Source organism: Barbus barbus (genome assembly GCF_936440315.1).
Source record: "Barbus barbus genome assembly, chromosome: 7".
In the NCBI taxonomy this organism is placed as follows: domain Eukaryota; kingdom Metazoa; phylum Chordata; class Actinopteri; order Cypriniformes; family Cyprinidae; genus Barbus; species Barbus barbus.
This window is the reverse complement of record NC_136735.1, coordinates 29,875,965-29,893,653: the sequence shown is the minus strand read 5'-3', so window position 1 is coordinate 29,893,653 and position 17,689 is coordinate 29,875,965.

Sequence of the window (17,689 nt, the reverse complement as noted above, 5' to 3'; positions counted from 1 at the left end):
GAAGTACTCAGACAGCTTCCTTTCAAATATTCACTTCCTCTTTCCTGTTTTTACTCAAAGACACACATCTAAAGAATAAGAGCTGACAGCATCTCTCTTTATACACATGAACAAAACCTGCAAACTAAAGGATTTCTCACATAAATGTAGAGGAGGAATAAAACTACCAGCTCAAGACGGTTGTCACCCCTCCCTTATTCCTCTTTCTCTGGGGTCTGCAGTGTTCTTGACACCTGGTCATCATGACATTCTCTATTTAGCTATTCAGCATCACCAGCCAGATGAGTGTGTATAAAAGATGAGAGGCTAACTGACAAGATGAAAGGATGCGCGGAGAAAAGATGAGGGTTTTGTAAAATCACATGCACAAACACATGTGCGCTCTCTCTTTAATGCCCTTCATTTCAGTTCTCTGCTGTGTTAGACATGTCCTTCAAAACCCCTTTTATTTTTTCAGTGGAACAAAGGGAGTTTTTAAAGAATATTCACATACACTACTGTGCAAAAGTCTAAGGCCGTTAGTATTTTCACCAACAAAAAATGGTTTTAAGACAGTTATTTCTATCTTTTGTCATATAGTGCCAGTAGGAAATATCCGTTTACATTTCCAAACATTCATTTTGCCATTTTAATTGTAATAATCCAGTCTGACAACAGCCAGTGCTCCACACAGAGATCTGATCTGATCATCATCCAGTCTGTCTGGAATCACATGAAGACACAGAACAAACTGAGACACACTAAATGTGGCAACGTCTCCTGACCTACCTGCAAAGCTCCCTGAAAAACTGTGTAAGTGGGGAAAAAGCTGCTTTAAACGCAAAGGATGGTCACACCAAATGTTGATTTTAATTTAGTAAATAGAAGTTAGTTGATAAAGAATCCATTTATGACATTATTTTTGACAGCATCCTTATTTTACAGCATTTTTACAGCAAAACCTTTTACCGTACTGTAGCTTTGTAGGTAGGACTTCATTTTTTATTATTTTTGTGTGTGTGAAAATACTAATGGCCTAAGACTTTTACAGTGTACATCTCCATAAAAGAGCTCATATAGTGAGTACTGATATATAAATATATATATCTTTATTAAAAATTTAATATCATTAATGAACACTATGCATCAAGGATGTACTAAATTGAGCAAAAGTGACAGTAAAGACTTTTGAAATTGTTACAAAAATTATTTCAAATAAATGCTGTTCTTTTTAATTCTGTTTTTAACAACTTTTTATCATTGATAATTAGAAATTAGCGTCAAATCAGCATATTAGAATGATTTCTGAAGGAGCATGAAGACTGGAGTAACCCTGTTACTTTATATTATTCAACAATTATTTTAAACTGTTATAACGTTTCATAATATTACTGTTTTTATCCTTTTAAAAAAATACCGCAAATGCAGCCTTGATGAACATCTCGGTGAACTTCTTTCAAAACCATTAAAAAAATCGTACTAACTCCAAACTTTTGAATGGTAATGTACTGTATTATCACAGATATGAATAATATCATGAATAGTCTCAGCTGAACATTTTGGGTTTGAATATTTAAATGAATTAAATTGTGTACTATTTTAATGCTATTTGATTGAATGATCTGGTAATTCCAAGCGACTGTGGAGTATGAAATGTGACGGAATGTAAAGCTGTTGTTGAAATATCTGGTGTCAGGCTATGATCTCCTCTTGTACCTTTAGTTTCTTTATTTGCCCCTCCCTGTGGTAAAGTCTATAATATAATTTCGCCTTTTTTGTATGCTCTTTTATTTATATAGTTTTCTTGTTGAGTGTGATTTGAGTCCTCTGCGGCTGTCATGGTGTTGTGGTTTTGAGTTTTGTTGTTAGTGGTTTTCTTTATCTTCTCTTATTATTATGGCCTGCTTGAGAAACAACAATGCTGTCCATAACAACGCTATTATGTCTTTTTTACACTTTTATTGTTATAGTGCTCAGGGCACAGACCTTGTGGGTTAACCTTTGTGGTCATCTCAATGTGATATTGCCCATCCTTATGCTGCTATATCCAAACTACACCCACAACCTCACTGCCGACAGCGTGAGGATATGATCACAGCAAATTCAACAGTAAAAACATGAGCTGAATAGATCAGGAGCGATACAGTCCACTGTGCAATGCTCAAGGCTTTCATTCAGCACAGCGTGATCTGAGGACACCATCCGCCAGCAGTTAGGAAAGCAGGGAATAAGCTCGGTTTAATACTTGTTTCTCTTCCTACACAGAGGGTCTCGTTTTTGACCCTGCTTCCAGGTCTCACACCTCAGATCTGTCTCCCGCAACACAGCTCCAAAGCAAGTCATCAATATCTTTGGTGTTGCAATTCACTCAAAGAAAGTGCGTACACTATGCAGCTAGAAGTCAAGTGCTAAGGTTAAACTTTGAGAATGGAGAAGAACGCTGGGAAAAAGCAAGAAAATAAAAACATTGCCGGTTCCGGTTGAAAAAGCCCAATCTGGACTCTTAGTAATTTTATTTCATTCAACTGGATATTTACACTGTCATTCAAAAGGTTGGGGTCAGTAGTTTTGTTTTGTTTTTGAAAGAAATAAATTAATAGCCATTAATTTGATCAAATATAAAGCCATTTCTAAGGTTAGAAAAGATTTCAAATAAATGCTGTCTTTTTGAACTTTCTGTTCTTCAAAGGATCTGAAAAATGTATAAAGGTTTCCACAAACATAAGCAGAACAACTACTTTTTAACATTGATAATATTTCTCAAGAATCAGACTGGAGTGACCCTGTTACTTTAAATTGTAATAATATTTCAATAATATTATTTTACTGCATTTTTGACCAAATTAATGCAGACTTGGTGAGCAAGAGATTTAAAATTATGATACACAATTAATTTAGATATATGCATTTCTACAAAAACAACATGCATTCAATTCTGTCATCTAATGAAATGTAAAGCAATGATTGTTTAATGCATGACCAATTATTCTTAATATTTTGACAATGTGTAGATGATTGCTTATGATTTTGCTCTCCACTACTATTTTTATTTATTTACTTTTTGTGTGTGTGGGGGGGGGCTTATTTAATGCCCCCATGTCTATTCACATTTTGACATCAAAAACGGCAAAACTATGTGATTTCAAACTCATGTCAACAGTCAGCTATATATAGAACACATGATACACTCGATGTAAATGTATATGTAAAACATCAAATTTGGCTGATAGACAACATTTAATATTTAGGATTTTTCGTGAAACACTAGCAAAGGGTAGCATCATATAATAGCATCCAGTTAATGTCTTTCAAACATAATTGAATTGCAGTGAAAATGATTCAATATCATGATTCCAGATCCAAATCCAGAGGTTCTGGACTAGGGCTGTATACCTTGGAGAACCTGGCGATACGATACATACCTCGATACACAGGTCACGATTCGATACGTACCTCGATACAGAGCTGTCTCGATACGATTTGATACAATGTGACATGATTCGATACGATTCAATAAAAATACATGGGCCAGAGCCAATTAGTTAATGCTGAACACATTTACTCAACAAACAGAACTCTGCATTTTTCTTCAATTTATTGAAGACAAAAGTCAGTGCATTATAACAAAGTGCATTTTGCTTAAATATTTGCAACTTTAAGTGCTCTGATTAATTGTACACAAATTGTATTAATCTGGAAATTACCACAAGTCAACATTTAACTTTCCAAGGGTACAGTCTGAGCTCACACAAGCACAACATCTTCTTCTTATTATTCTTAACTTCTTATTAAATCTTCTTATAATTCTTTTTTGTGACACCATGTACTGCCATAACATATTTCACTATGAAATCACTTAAATGCTACATCTTGCTTTAACATTTTCCATGAGTTTTTTGAAACTCGCGGGCGCCGCTGCGCCCCCTAATGGCTGGGCGGAGTATCGATACTAAGGGCTAGAATATCGATACTGTATCTTTTTTTATTATATCGGTATGTATCTAAGAATCGATATTTTGAGCACACCCCTATTCTGGACCTGGTTCTTAGACAAATGAAGCCCTTTGCTTAAATAAATTCATTATATATATTGGGTGTGTTTTTCCCTTCGGCTCTGCATAGATTTGAGTTGGGATAGAGCCAAAGCAAACCTTAAGCCTTAAGCTTATACATCTATCAGCAGCTGATCCCCCTCATTATGGAGCTTGACTGATATGGGCAGCCATCATTCCCTTGAATAACATACAGCCATTGTAACCAACCTATCGTGTCCCATGGTGGTCAACAGGACCTTTTGATAGATTGTGTTTACTTTTGAATGAAAAAAATTGACAGGCAAACTGTACACAACGGAGGTGAGTAAATGCTTGCTAGGTTTCTATTAGCTGTGCTAAAGAGGGATTATGTTGTCTTGAGGGAGTCAAATCTTTGTAAGCGAATGAATCCCAAACCTCTAAATCCTATTAGCTGCATAGGGAGGTGAGGCAACACAGAGCCATGGCTTAACCTTAAGACTGACAGACGCACAATTGTGTTTTATTGCATTTGTTTGTCCTCTCTCTTTCAGCACAATACACAACACACTCCAACCTAACATGGTGAGTGTCTCTAAAAACCTGATTCATATCTGTTTTGTTGCTTTTAAATGATCTTTTCACTCTGGTTTCTCCATCCCAATCTAACCTGAAACATGTTGTCGTCACCGGCTGTATACAGTGGTAGGAAGGCATTAAGACCCGTCTGAATTCAGTGTTTGCATAACATCCTGTCAAGATGCCTTCATCAATCACCTTTTGAGGGCAGAATAGATATTTCCTTTGCTGTCGGTGGTTTTGTGTGCGTTGTTTCTTTTTCTTCAAACTTATGACTCATAAAAAAGAAATAAAAATCAGCATTGTAGTTGATATATCTTTGATTGGTTATTTCTGAAGTTCACTTCAATATATTCAATAGACGTGGCATGTAGTGCCTTGGAAGTCTGTCTGAAATCAGTCTAAAAGTTTGGGGTCAGTAAGACGTTTTAAAAGTTTTTGAAAGGCAACATTTATTTAATAATAAAAAGTAAAAACTGTAATTTTGTGAAATATTATTACAATTTAAAATAACTGTTTTCTATTACAGTTTTTCTCGATTGCTAACACACTATAACTGATTCATTTGACCCAATTTTCCAACCCATTCATATAGTTCTGGAAACAAAGACCCGTTTCTCAAAACTTTTAACACATTTCACCTGTTTTCACACACGTTCCAATTTGCTCAGTTTTCTGCAAAACTTTACACAAAAACTCCATTTAGCACAGGTTTAACCATGTTCTCGTTCAGAAAACACAAACACACAGTATAATTAACTCAAGCATCACAAAACGAACTCAAACAGCACACATTTATCCACGTGTGAACATTCAGTAGCAAAACTGATGACACCGCAGTCAGGATCTCAGGATGATATGAACAGGAGCACAGCTGATTATGTGTTTTGGAAAATGAATCCTGGTAGTGGGAGACAAAGAGGAATAGGAGGAGAAAAGAAAAAAGAAGGGGATGAGGTCAAAGGTCTTTTGTTCCTGATGAAATACAAAGCACTGTAGTTGACCATGTTCTTCTGCATGGACTGACCATGAGGGAAGATGGCCTACAGGCTCATCTACAAGGTTTCAATGCTACTTAGACACACAATATAATTACAGTACGTAGCAGCAGTACTTCAGATGAGAGAACGTTCATTATTCTGTATACAGTAAATACTGTACACCCTCAAACTCATTACTGTTGAATTTGTAGCCAAGTAATGCTTACATTTACTGTATTTGTGCAGAACTGAGAGACGACTGTCCAGGGGAGGCAGAGAATCTTTTGTCAGAAGACTACGTAAGAAACTGCTATAGCAAATAAGGATACTACCAATACTGTAATGCAGTTTGGCAGATGATGCTGAATGAATTTATTTATTTCTGTAAAGTAACTGACAGTGTATTCCAGTGTGTTTACTATATATTCAGTTGTTAGGTCTTTGTACTTTTCTCTTCTAGTGCTTTCCATCTACTGTAAGATATCTTTACAGTAGTGTAATGACAGTAAACTTAGTTTATTGCTGAATTTTACTGTATCTGCACCGCTCTATTTATGTCGTATACTGTAACAGACATTGACTAGCAAAAGGATCCCTGTTTCCCAAAAGGAGGTTTTTGTAACAGTGTTTTGAATTGATCTCACTAGTGCTCTCTAGACAGGAAATTAGTCTGTGTATCATCTGAGGCCAAAGTTTGAGTCTGACAAAAGAGAATGTGTTTTTGACTAAACTATTTGATTTTGACCTGGAAGTTTGCACAAATTGGTGTGTAGTTTTGAGATTGTGTTCATAGTTGTGAGAAAATGGTGAATTGTTTCATGGATCGTGTGTTAGCAATCGAGAAAAACTGTAATATTTTAATTTATTTTTTTTGATGGCAAAGCTGAATTTTCAGCATCTTTACACCAGTCTTCAGTGTCACATGATGCTTCAGAAATAATTCTAATATGCTGATTTGCTGTTTAAGAAACATGAGAATTAGTGTTAAAAACAGTTGTGATGCTTTTTTTAAATTATTTTTTTTATTAATTTAAAGTTCAAAAGTGACTTATTTAAAATAGCAATCTTTTGTAACATTATAAATGCTTTTACTTTTGATCAATTAACATTTTTGAACATAAAAAAATACTCAAAGAAAAACAGCCTAACAAATGTGCTCAGTTTTCATTTATGGGACTGGATTTCTTGAAAAATAGCTATTCTTTTTGTCTATACAATGAGTTGCTCAAGGACATGATTTGCTGTTTTTTTCCTCACACACACCTGATTTCCCTGCATTATTCAATATTTCTCACACTATCATACAAGTTAACACCTCAAGCAATCTGGGTTAGCTTTTAATTTCTTGTTCATATTTGATGTTTAAATTTAATTTATTAAACCTAATGCCCTATATAACTTATACCCTATAATTAGACTTTCTAGTAGACACCAAAACATCCTGAGACCACATTAAAAACCTGTTGCATTTTGTATTAAATTAAAACCATGTAAAAGACATTTGCATTTTCACTATTACGTTTCAGACGTTTGGACCTACTGCATGCTACTTGCATAAGCATGTATCTCTGTGTGCGTGGTTATACACGAGGGAAAAAGAACAATGAGAAGAAATGAGCTTTCGTGCTCTATTTCTCTCGCTGTCCATTTTTCTTTCCCAACCTCAAAATGAATCTGCTGTTCTGTTACAAAAAAGGAAAATAAAATAAACTTTTATTGGTGAAGGAGAAACAGGCTGGTTGGAGGGGAGGAGGAAAGAGGAATGGATAAAGATATGCATTAGTCAGAGGACGGGAGTGCAGGAGAAAGCCCATGAATCTCAATCTAACTTTATTCAGCTGGGATCAGGAAAGAGCAAGCTAGCAAGGTCATCTGAGACAGAGTGACGCAACAATTACAAAAGCCCTTTGTGATTGGTCATCTCGCTCTTTGATCAATGTCAAGGAAGTTTATATTTATTTATTTTTTGAGTATGTCATGATTTCTGCCCTTAACTCTCAATAGTTTAGTATGAGAGAAGTATAGCTTGCATTCTGATTTATGGTGTAGGTGTCAACATTTATTGTATATGAAGGATTTTCATTAGAGATAATGATGATTAAATGTCGAAATTTATTGTGGATAGTGTCCTACTATTAGAATGTGGTATTATATTTTATATTACACAGCAAATGTACCATTCAAAAGTTATTGTTTTTAAGAAATTAGTGCTTTTATTCAGCAAGGATGCATTAAATTGATCAAAAGGGACAGTAAAGATGTTCATAATGTTATAAAATTTCTGTTTCAAATAAATATTGCTCTTTCAAAACAAAATTCTGGAAAAAAAAATGGTTTTCATGGTTTCTACAAAAAAGCTACACAACTGTTTTCAGCATTGATAATAATAAGAAATGTTTCTTGAGCACCAAATCAGCAAATTAAAATGATTTATAAATGATATATACATATAAAATGATCATGTGACACTGATGTAATGATGCTTTTGCCATCACAGGAATAAATTACATTTTAAAATATATTCAAATAGATAAGTTATTTTAAATTGTAAAAAACACATTTCATAATATTACAGTTTTACTGTATTTTTATTAAGCAAATGTGGCCTTTGTGGGCATAAAAGATTTTACTAGATGTTACCAATAACAAAAATTTTAAATGGCAGTGTACATTTGACTACTTTTTCAGATTATTTAAGTGATTTGGAGTAAATTACTATAAAATATACGGCACGATTTCATCCATCAAATTAACGGACGGCAGTTTTTATACAACGGTAAAGAGCGGAGAAATTGAATCGCACATATTTCTGGTGGAGGACAGTGACTGTCTCTAAACCTTCAGATGAGATGACACAGCTCATGTTAGGTTATAGAACACTCTTAAAAATAAAGGCTCTTTATTGGCATCAATGGTTCTATCAAGAACCTTAAACGTCCATGGAACCTTTCAAATTCAGAAAAGTTTCTTTATTGTTGAAAAAGGTTCTTTAGATTTCTAAAGGTTCTTCAAAACGGTTCTTTTAGGAACAGCCCGATCTCACGGCAATTCATACATATTTTTTGAGGTGGCTAATTCATATGAATTCATACAAATTTTGCCAAATCGTACGTATTTTACAAGTAGCATAATTTTGTGTGAATTTGTACGAATGACCTACACCTAACCCCGCCCCTAAACCTACCCGTCACTGGGGTTTAGACAAATCTTACAAAATGATATGAGTAAGGTCGTACAAATTCGTACGAATTAGCCACCTCGTAAAATATGTACGACTTGGTCGTGAGATAGCGTTGTTAGGAACTGTTCACTGAAAGGTTCTTTGGTGAACCAAAAATGGTTCGTCTATGGCATCACTGCAAAAACACCATTTTGGAACCTTTATTTTTAAGAATGAATGTGGTTGTGACTACCATAAATAACCAAAATGTGAGTGAACACAACCATATTAATGACTGAAAAACAGGATTGACAACTGTATTTTACTGCTGTGTGAACGTGGCCTATAAAACCTGTTCCTCTGTTTCTGCAGGATCCCTAACAGTTTTTGTACAGTTCTTTGTAGTGCTTGTTTCCTAAAGCAGAATAGACAAACCCCTTGACAGCTTTTCACATAGCATCTAAAACAATCACCAGGGGTGTATAATTTGTCTGTGAAGGACAGTCCAGTGCTGTGGAGTGTTTGAACATCAAGTGCCTGACTGTATGATATAGCAAATGCTTTCAGTGCCAGAACATTCTGTTCTGAAATTGAAGCTTCGTGTTAAAGACCAGATCACCCAGAGGTACATTACAGCGAGAGACAATCAGATTGAAGCTACAAACGTTTAGACTTGACCTCGATGTCAGCTCTATCATCACAGCCAAACTAAGAGAAATTACTGTACATCTGACCCTTTTATTACAGCCATATCACCCTGCAGCCCAAGACTGGTTGCCCACTGAAGCTAAGCAGGGCTGAGCCTGGTCAGTACCTGGATGGGAGACCTCCTGGGAAAACTAGGTTGCTGTTGGAAGAGGTGTTAGTGAGGCCAGCAGGGGGTGCTCACCCTGTGGTCTGTGTTGTCCTAACATCCCAGTATAGTGACGGGACACTATACTGTAAAAAGCACCGTCTTTCGGATGAGACGTTAAACCGAGGTCCTGACTCTCTGTGGTCACTAAAAATCCCATGGCACTTCTCGTAAAGAGTAGGGGTGTAACCCCGGTGTCCTGGCCAAATTCCCTCCACTGGCCCTTGTCAATCATGGCCTCCCAATAATCCCCATACACTTGATTGGCTCAATAACTCTCTCTCCTCTCCACCTGTAGCTGGTGTGTGGTGAGCACACTGGCGCCGTTGTCCTGTGGCTGCCGTCGCATCATCCAAGTGGATGCTGCACACTGGTGGTGGTTGAGGAGAGATCCCCCCACATGATTGTAAAGCGCTTTGGGTGTACAGCAATACACAATAAAGCACTATATAAATGCATCATTCATTCATTTTGCCTTGGCCCTCAGTTTCTCAACACTATTGACTGTGTGTTTGCTTTTGGTCGCATTCCTTTTCTGTTTACCTAAGCATATTCAGCATAATCCAGTGTTTTATGTCTATTTATAAGCAAAGAAACAAGAACAGCTTATAAAATATGAAAATATATTTTATTTTCCTCCAGTAGCATTTCTCATTTGCAGCATCTACAGCAAATGAGATGGAAACGGAATAATAAGTATCTCCTCTGCACCCTATTTATTGTATTTGTCCTTTGATCATCATTTATCAAACTTGCTTACTATCAGTAGGCCATAACTAGGTCTAAATCGTGTATAGATGTAAATGTCCTACCCACACAGCTGCAGAGATCTGATTGGTTCTCCCAGTTGCTCAAGTATCCAGTCAGATGTCCTTTGAGAAGATCTGCAAACACACATATAAGATTACAGTCATACATTTGAGTCATTAAAATGATTCAGGGCAGTCTCATTCATAAAGCATCACTCTTTTTATTGTTCAGAACTTTATGTATGAATGAACATGAATGATAGCACTGATCTTTTAGCTACAAACCGAGCAGAATAAAATAACTTGAAGGAGGGACCTGAGCCATATCTATGGACCAGATATCACAGACACTGGTAAGTAGCCTATTTTGACTTTTGCCCCACTAAATTTAAGATTTATGTTTTTGAATTGTATATAAAATTATTACATTTAGTGAAGAAACTATTTACACCAAGACATTCCTAGTATTTCCCAAATAATTACAAAGCAACAAGTAACACATTGAATTAAACTTAAAAATATAAGTAGAAAGAATTGAAATAGTATTGCTTTTAAATTACAACTTTGGAATTTTTTTGTTTGTTTTTGTTACAGTGCTGTTTTAGCATAAACAAACTAATAAACTTAGGCTAATGGGATGCATATTTGTCAGTCACATAAAACAGTAAAGCACGGCATATATTAATTTTAACTAATTGCATGTATATGAAATAGTCATAATGGTCATAAATATGAAATTATTTAAATAATAATATTTTCAAAAAGCTTTTATTGAAATTGCTTAGAATCAGCATAAATATGTTAATTGTGAAAAACATTATTTTTCAAAAAGTATGAACGTGGTTAAAATATAGCTAGCTGGAACAAGCAGCATTCAGTTATACTGCATGACACTTAAGGGAAGTCGTGGCCTAATGGTTAGAGAGTCAGACTCGTAATCCAAAGGTTGTGGGTTCGAGTCTCGGGCCGGCAGGGATTGTAGGTGGGGGGATTGTAGTGAATGTCCAGCGCTCTCTCCACCCTCAATACCACGACTGAGGTGCCCTTGAGCAAGGCACCGAATCCCCAACTGCTCCCCAGGCGCCGCAGCATAAATGGCTGCCCACTGCTCCAGGTGTGTGTTCACGGTGTGTGTGTGTTCACTGCTGTGTGTGTGCACGTTGGATGGGTTAAATGCAGAGCACGAATTCCGAGTATGGGTCACCATACTTGGCAGTATGTCACTTCACTATACCACTATAAACAAATGAGATTTATTAATAAATATAATTATTTTGTTTTTAAAACTCATTAACTTTATTAGCATTGTTGCAGAAATCTCAGCTGTTTCTTTTGAATGAATTATGTATCATTTTCTTCAGAAATCATAAATGTAATTTGGCATTGATACACTGGTTCAGAATGGCTTTTATCCAAATACTTGGCCTTCAAGGATATAATTTCTTTATCATAACAGACATAATTTGACATGAATAGAGTTGTGTATTGAACTGGATACCATCATAATGCCTGCATTTCATTTATTTATTCTAATTTATACTTCATATGGATTCATTTGAAGTAGAGGCCAGAGATCCTACAATACACCCACAGTGTCTATTACCATCACTATGGATCTATATTGAAATGAGCAGCCATATAACGCAAATCATTTCCTCCACTGCCTGTATAAAAGCTTTTGTAGAAAATCTATGGCAAGCCACGGTACATACACTGTGTGTTCATTATGTTCGCATTTCATGAGATGATGAGATTTAACAAATTCAAGAGGGGTACATGCACCAGAATGCTTTCCATGGCCTCTGAATTTAAATATTGCACTGCATTTACAATGAATTCAAAAAGATAACGTGCCAAGAAACTTTTCACCTCGTTCATCAAAGTTCTGGCAGCATTCCATCCTGAAGAAACTTTTCCAATTTAGATCTTGTACAGCAGCAACATTACAATAGAAGATTCCTGTTCCTCTAATCGCTGTTCAATTCTGAATAATTGAGTAACAATTGACTGTAGCTGTAACCTACTGTAGCATCTCCTAAGAAATACGTAGTTGACATTAATTTATGTATTTATTCGCTTTTTGACATGGAAAATCTCCTGCTCTGATCCACCCTACATACGTGTGTGGCCTACATACAGAACCTACTGTTCCTGAAATCTGCTCTATTAAGTCACACTGACCCAGGTTTGTGAGGCCTCCAAGGAATATGCCCTGTGGCAATCTCTCACTCTGTCTTCACAACCTGACACCACCTTTACAGTCATGCGCACACAAAATAGCTATCACTATGAGAGATCACAGATCTGTGATCCATTAGACAACCATTAGACAGATTTCAATAGCCCTATCAACATCTCTGACAGAATCACAGCAGATATGTTCATGCAAAACTAGACCATTTGTCTTTCATTTTGTTTTTCTTTCTGGATGTGGATCTGGTAGCTAAGGGGTTTTAAGAGTTTGTAAGTGTATTTATGCATTTGCAAAAACGTTCTTTGATTGACGTGTTTTTTTTAGGTTTTTTTTTACTACCCAAGTCTCTAGAATCTTGCTACCTAATCAAAGCTGGTTTAACTGTCAGCATGTACGAAGCAGATGCTTTTATCCAAAGCGACTTACAAATGAAGGACAATAGAAGCAATCAAAACAAACAAAAGAGCAATAATATGCAAGTGCTATGACAAGTCTCAAGTATATATATACATATACATATACACATACATACAATAAAAAGACAACAAGTAGATAGAATAGAAAAACAATATAGAAAGCTATAGTGTTAGAGGCCTGTTTTAAAGAAAACAGGCAGTTAGAAAATGAATAGAGAGTACAAGTGTTAAGAGGGTCAAGTTTTTTTTTTAGATTAGAAAACAAATGGATATAATAGAATTAGAACAGAGTGCTAGAGTTAGAGGGTCAAATTAAGATGGAAGAGATGTGTTTTTATCCATTTCTTGAAGATGGCTAAGGACTTCAGATGAGATAATACACAGCTCATGTTAGGTTAGGCAGGTCAGAGTTGGGCAGGTCGTTCCACCAGAAGGGGACAGTTCATGTAAAAGTCTGTGAGAGTGATTTTAAGCCTCTTTGGGATGGCACAATAATGCATCTTTCACTTACAGAACGCAAGCTTCTAGAGGGCACATAATTCTGAAGTAGTGAATTTAGGCAAAGGGGTACAGAGCCAGTGGTGGTTTTGTAGGCAAACATGAATGCCTTGAATTGTATGCATATTATGGATAGAGGGCTCATGGTTTAGGTGAAAGCAAAAAACAAATGTTGTTTTTTTGGTAGTGCATTCTGGGAAATTCAAGGGAGCAAATGTATCAGTGCACTGGAATGGTTTTTGGCAGTCATAGACATCCTAGAACTCTAGTGCACTCACTACAGAACTGATTACAGAGGATTGATACTAAATAGGAATTAGATATTTTGCAGACTTTCATTCCAACTATCTATTCACGAATGAATGAAATGAGATTATTGGGTGTCAGATTCAAATCAGTCAAAGATGTAGTATCATATTAATGCGAGTCGTCTCACTTTCTCACTACTCTCTCTCACTCTCTGTGTGTTTCCTCATTCAGTGGCTGTTCTTTTGTCCTTTTAACTGGTGTTAATTAAATGAACGGTGCTTATGGAGCGTTGTCTTTCAATACAATTAACTTGACATACTGTGGTACATTACTGCCATCTTTGCTGTGACCTTAAATAATGTAGATAATCTTTCTTCAAATTAATTGCCAGGTTAATGAGTTCGCAGTGGGTTGTGCATTTCAGCAAATGGTTTCTAGAGTGTCAGCAGGAGGGGCAATGTATGTGTCTGTTTCCTTGAAAAAGAAAGTTTTACCTTCATGTTCACATTTTTCGTTCTTAATAACTTTTTTTATTGCAATTGTCATTTGCATTTGTGTGTGTGTGTGTGTGTGTGTGCAGACAATCTTTCACATTTTAAAGAATATTCACTTAAATCACATTTATCATATGGCTTCAGGGGATGTGGAATATTGTGCACAAGACTTGTATGGTGTTTAAATTGTATTTTGTTTTTCTTCTGTTTGGAGCTTGACAGCCTGTGGTTGACGTTTAGAAGTTTGGCTCATTGAAAAAATTCAACGTACAAAAACACACCTGTATGATTACAGGGATGGCTATCAAATAATAAAGTCTTATTTTTGTGTGGTTCCATACTATGTTATGACCTCAAAACACTGATGTAGTGACATTTTTCTGCTATAGTAAACCTGCTCGGTAGCTCACCTGGTACAGCACTACGCTTGCAATGCAGAGCGCTCACGTATGAGTCCCGTGAAAAATAAAACACTACAAGTGCTCAGAGACTTGTAGAAGCTAGCAAATGTACTTTTATCTGACATTTGACACTATCAGTTAGGATAAATGTAGGTGATGCTGTATGTTATGTTCAGATTTGCAATAGAGCGATGACCTTTTAGCTGCATTCAACAGACATTTAGTTTCTGAACTGCTGTGATACAAAAAACAACAACCAACGTAATAAAACAACACGAGATTCACTTTCATCTGTTTCAACTAAAAATTAATGCACTTTAATTGCCATTCACTGGATATTTCACTTTGAAGGTTTAGCAAAACATACAACAAACCACTTAATATAATTTTGCTGACACAATCCAATAAGCCTGAGTCATTTTGTGTTGAAAGTTCCTTGTATGAAGAAAGTCATATGGGTTTGGAGCTTGAGTAAATAAATACTATCCCTTTATGTACCTTGTTGTTCTTTCTGGAAATAGCAAGAGGAAATAGGAATGAATAGGAATGGCAGGAAATATGAGGATATGAGATACTGGCAAGGACAGGACTGGATACATTTACATTTCTAAGCAGAGCAGCATGTCTGAACCAGTGTAAAAATGTGCATGCGTGTTTTTCCACATTTGTGGGTCATGTGTGAGAGGTATACAGTCTGTGTAAGCTCCTTACTGTATTTTTGCTTTTTTATTCTCTCACACACAAACTCTCATGCATTCATCTCTTGGCTATTACATTACAGTGACCCAGAAAAGCATAAAATTGCATCAGTAAGCCAGAAATGACCAAATCCTGTTTCAGTAACCTAGCAGAACACTGGGAAAGCAAACGTTTGGTAGAACAGGTGCTATAATTGTGTCGACAGTATGTGTATACTTTGTTTTAAGGCGTACGTGTTTGTTTTACGTGAGCGGTACTTCACAGAGTATTCTGCAGTTTCTTTCAAGGACCTCCTGGTTGCATCATCTATTTCAGAAATCAATGGGTGAATAACAAAACACTTATATATTCATTTGTATTCCAGGCACAGTAGGATGAGGCAGGCATTCGGTACAGTGAGCACTACCCTCTGGGGTAGCAGGGGAGGAAATACTGCAAGAAAATACTGGGAAAGGGGCAAGTTGTCACGTGTTTTAAACCCTAAAAATGTAGAGTGTACAGTTTATTAATTGCAATATCTGTTGGCCAAATAGTTTGATTTCATCTCTCATAAATAAATTATATTTATTTACTTGTTAATTTTTTTTCATTCTGACTAAAACAATTTTTCAGATTCTTAGATGTTGTTCAGTATGTGCATTTTTAATTTGCTTTATTTGTAAAAAAAAAAAAAAAAAAAAAAAAAAAAAATATATATATATATATAATACATGAAAATGCATTCACATTAACATTGAAATCAGCCCACTCATTTTGACTGCATGGCACAAAAAAGATGACACAGTGTTCTGGTAAACAGCACATGGAAAAGCATCAGATCTGTTGAATACTCAAATGAAGCATCAACCACCCGCCCCCAACCAATTTTACGCCACTTGGAATCAGATCGTGCCATTTTAATTGATAGCTAGGGATGCCAGCTAAATTTCAAGCTTAGTAAGTGATAGTATCACATCACCGGAAATGAGTGATACCTCATTATCAGGAAGAGAAAGTAGAAGTACAGAAAAGATTAACATGAAATGCAAAATTAATGACAGGATAAAAAAAGGGTTCTCCCAAACAGAATTACATAATATGCTCACTGCAAAAATCAAGTTTCTTAATCAGTATTTTTGGCTTGGTTCCCCATTAAAATATCCTTAAAACAAGATATATGTAAATGAGAAACAAAACTGCATAAGATATTAAGACTTGTTTTCAAAAAATATATCTTGGCTTTCTTAAAGCATAAATTTCAATAAACTTGGTCCGATTTATGCTTGAAGCAAGAAAAGCAATTGCCAGGAAGGCAATTTGCCTAAGTTAAAGATATATGGCATGAAAAGAAGCCTTAATATCTTTTGCGTTTCAAATGTATCTCTTTTTCAGGATGTTCAGATGTTGTTTTACTCAAATACAAAATATAAATACCGATGTATGTATGTATTTTAAGATATAAATACTGATGTATATATTATTATTTATTAATTTATTATTACAATGTTCCAGGTTTCAAGTAATCATGACTATATAATTTATGCTGCAAATAACCCATTTTGTGACATAAGGTGTTTCAATGGCTCTATAATTCAGAAAAATAATAGCTAGGAGTCAATTAGTAATGAGAATTAATAATATATTGGAGATTTTACATGCGCTCACAACTTCCACAAGGCATTCATCAGGAAAGACGTCCATTATTGTATTCTGAATGAAATGAACTGATTTTAATGACTTTTTGGTGGCATATAGCAGTTCCATTAAGCAGTATGAAGCTGGGAGTGAAATTAAAGGAGAGTTTAACTGAAGTGTGTTTAAAAAGTCCATTGTGACAGATTTTTGTAATTATAAATAATGCAGCCTGAATTTGTATGAGTAAAGAAAAAAATGAATTTTTATGGCTGACCAACACTTATGAGAGCATGAGAGATCCAATCAAACAAAAATGAAAATGACATATGACAAAATAATTCACATTTAAATAACCAAGTATTATTATGCGTCAGATAACAGAGGTCTGAGTTTTCAAAGCAACATGCAGCAACCAACAAACTGAATGAGCTCCAAATGGGCAGAAGAGTAAGTGTCCAAATTTCCAGAGCATCTGTTACCTAAACCACAACATAATTTCATCTGTCAAGGGGCAAAGTCTAAAAATAATGACAGCATGGAAAAAATAAATATACTGCTTTAGAGAAAAGGTATGGTAGTCATGTCAAAACTCATACTCAGTGGAAGATTTCAAAGGATATTTGCTAAATGATGTTGAAGTACATGCTCAAACATTATAACGTGTTTGTTTGTAAAAAATCAATGACAATTTATGGACAGTTCAGAGGTGCAGGGTGCAAACTGGAGTGCCCTGACAATCCAGTGGATTACAGGATTTGTCTGTCTTTATGATTATTAGATGTGTCAAACTTTCCCATGAAATCATCTCATT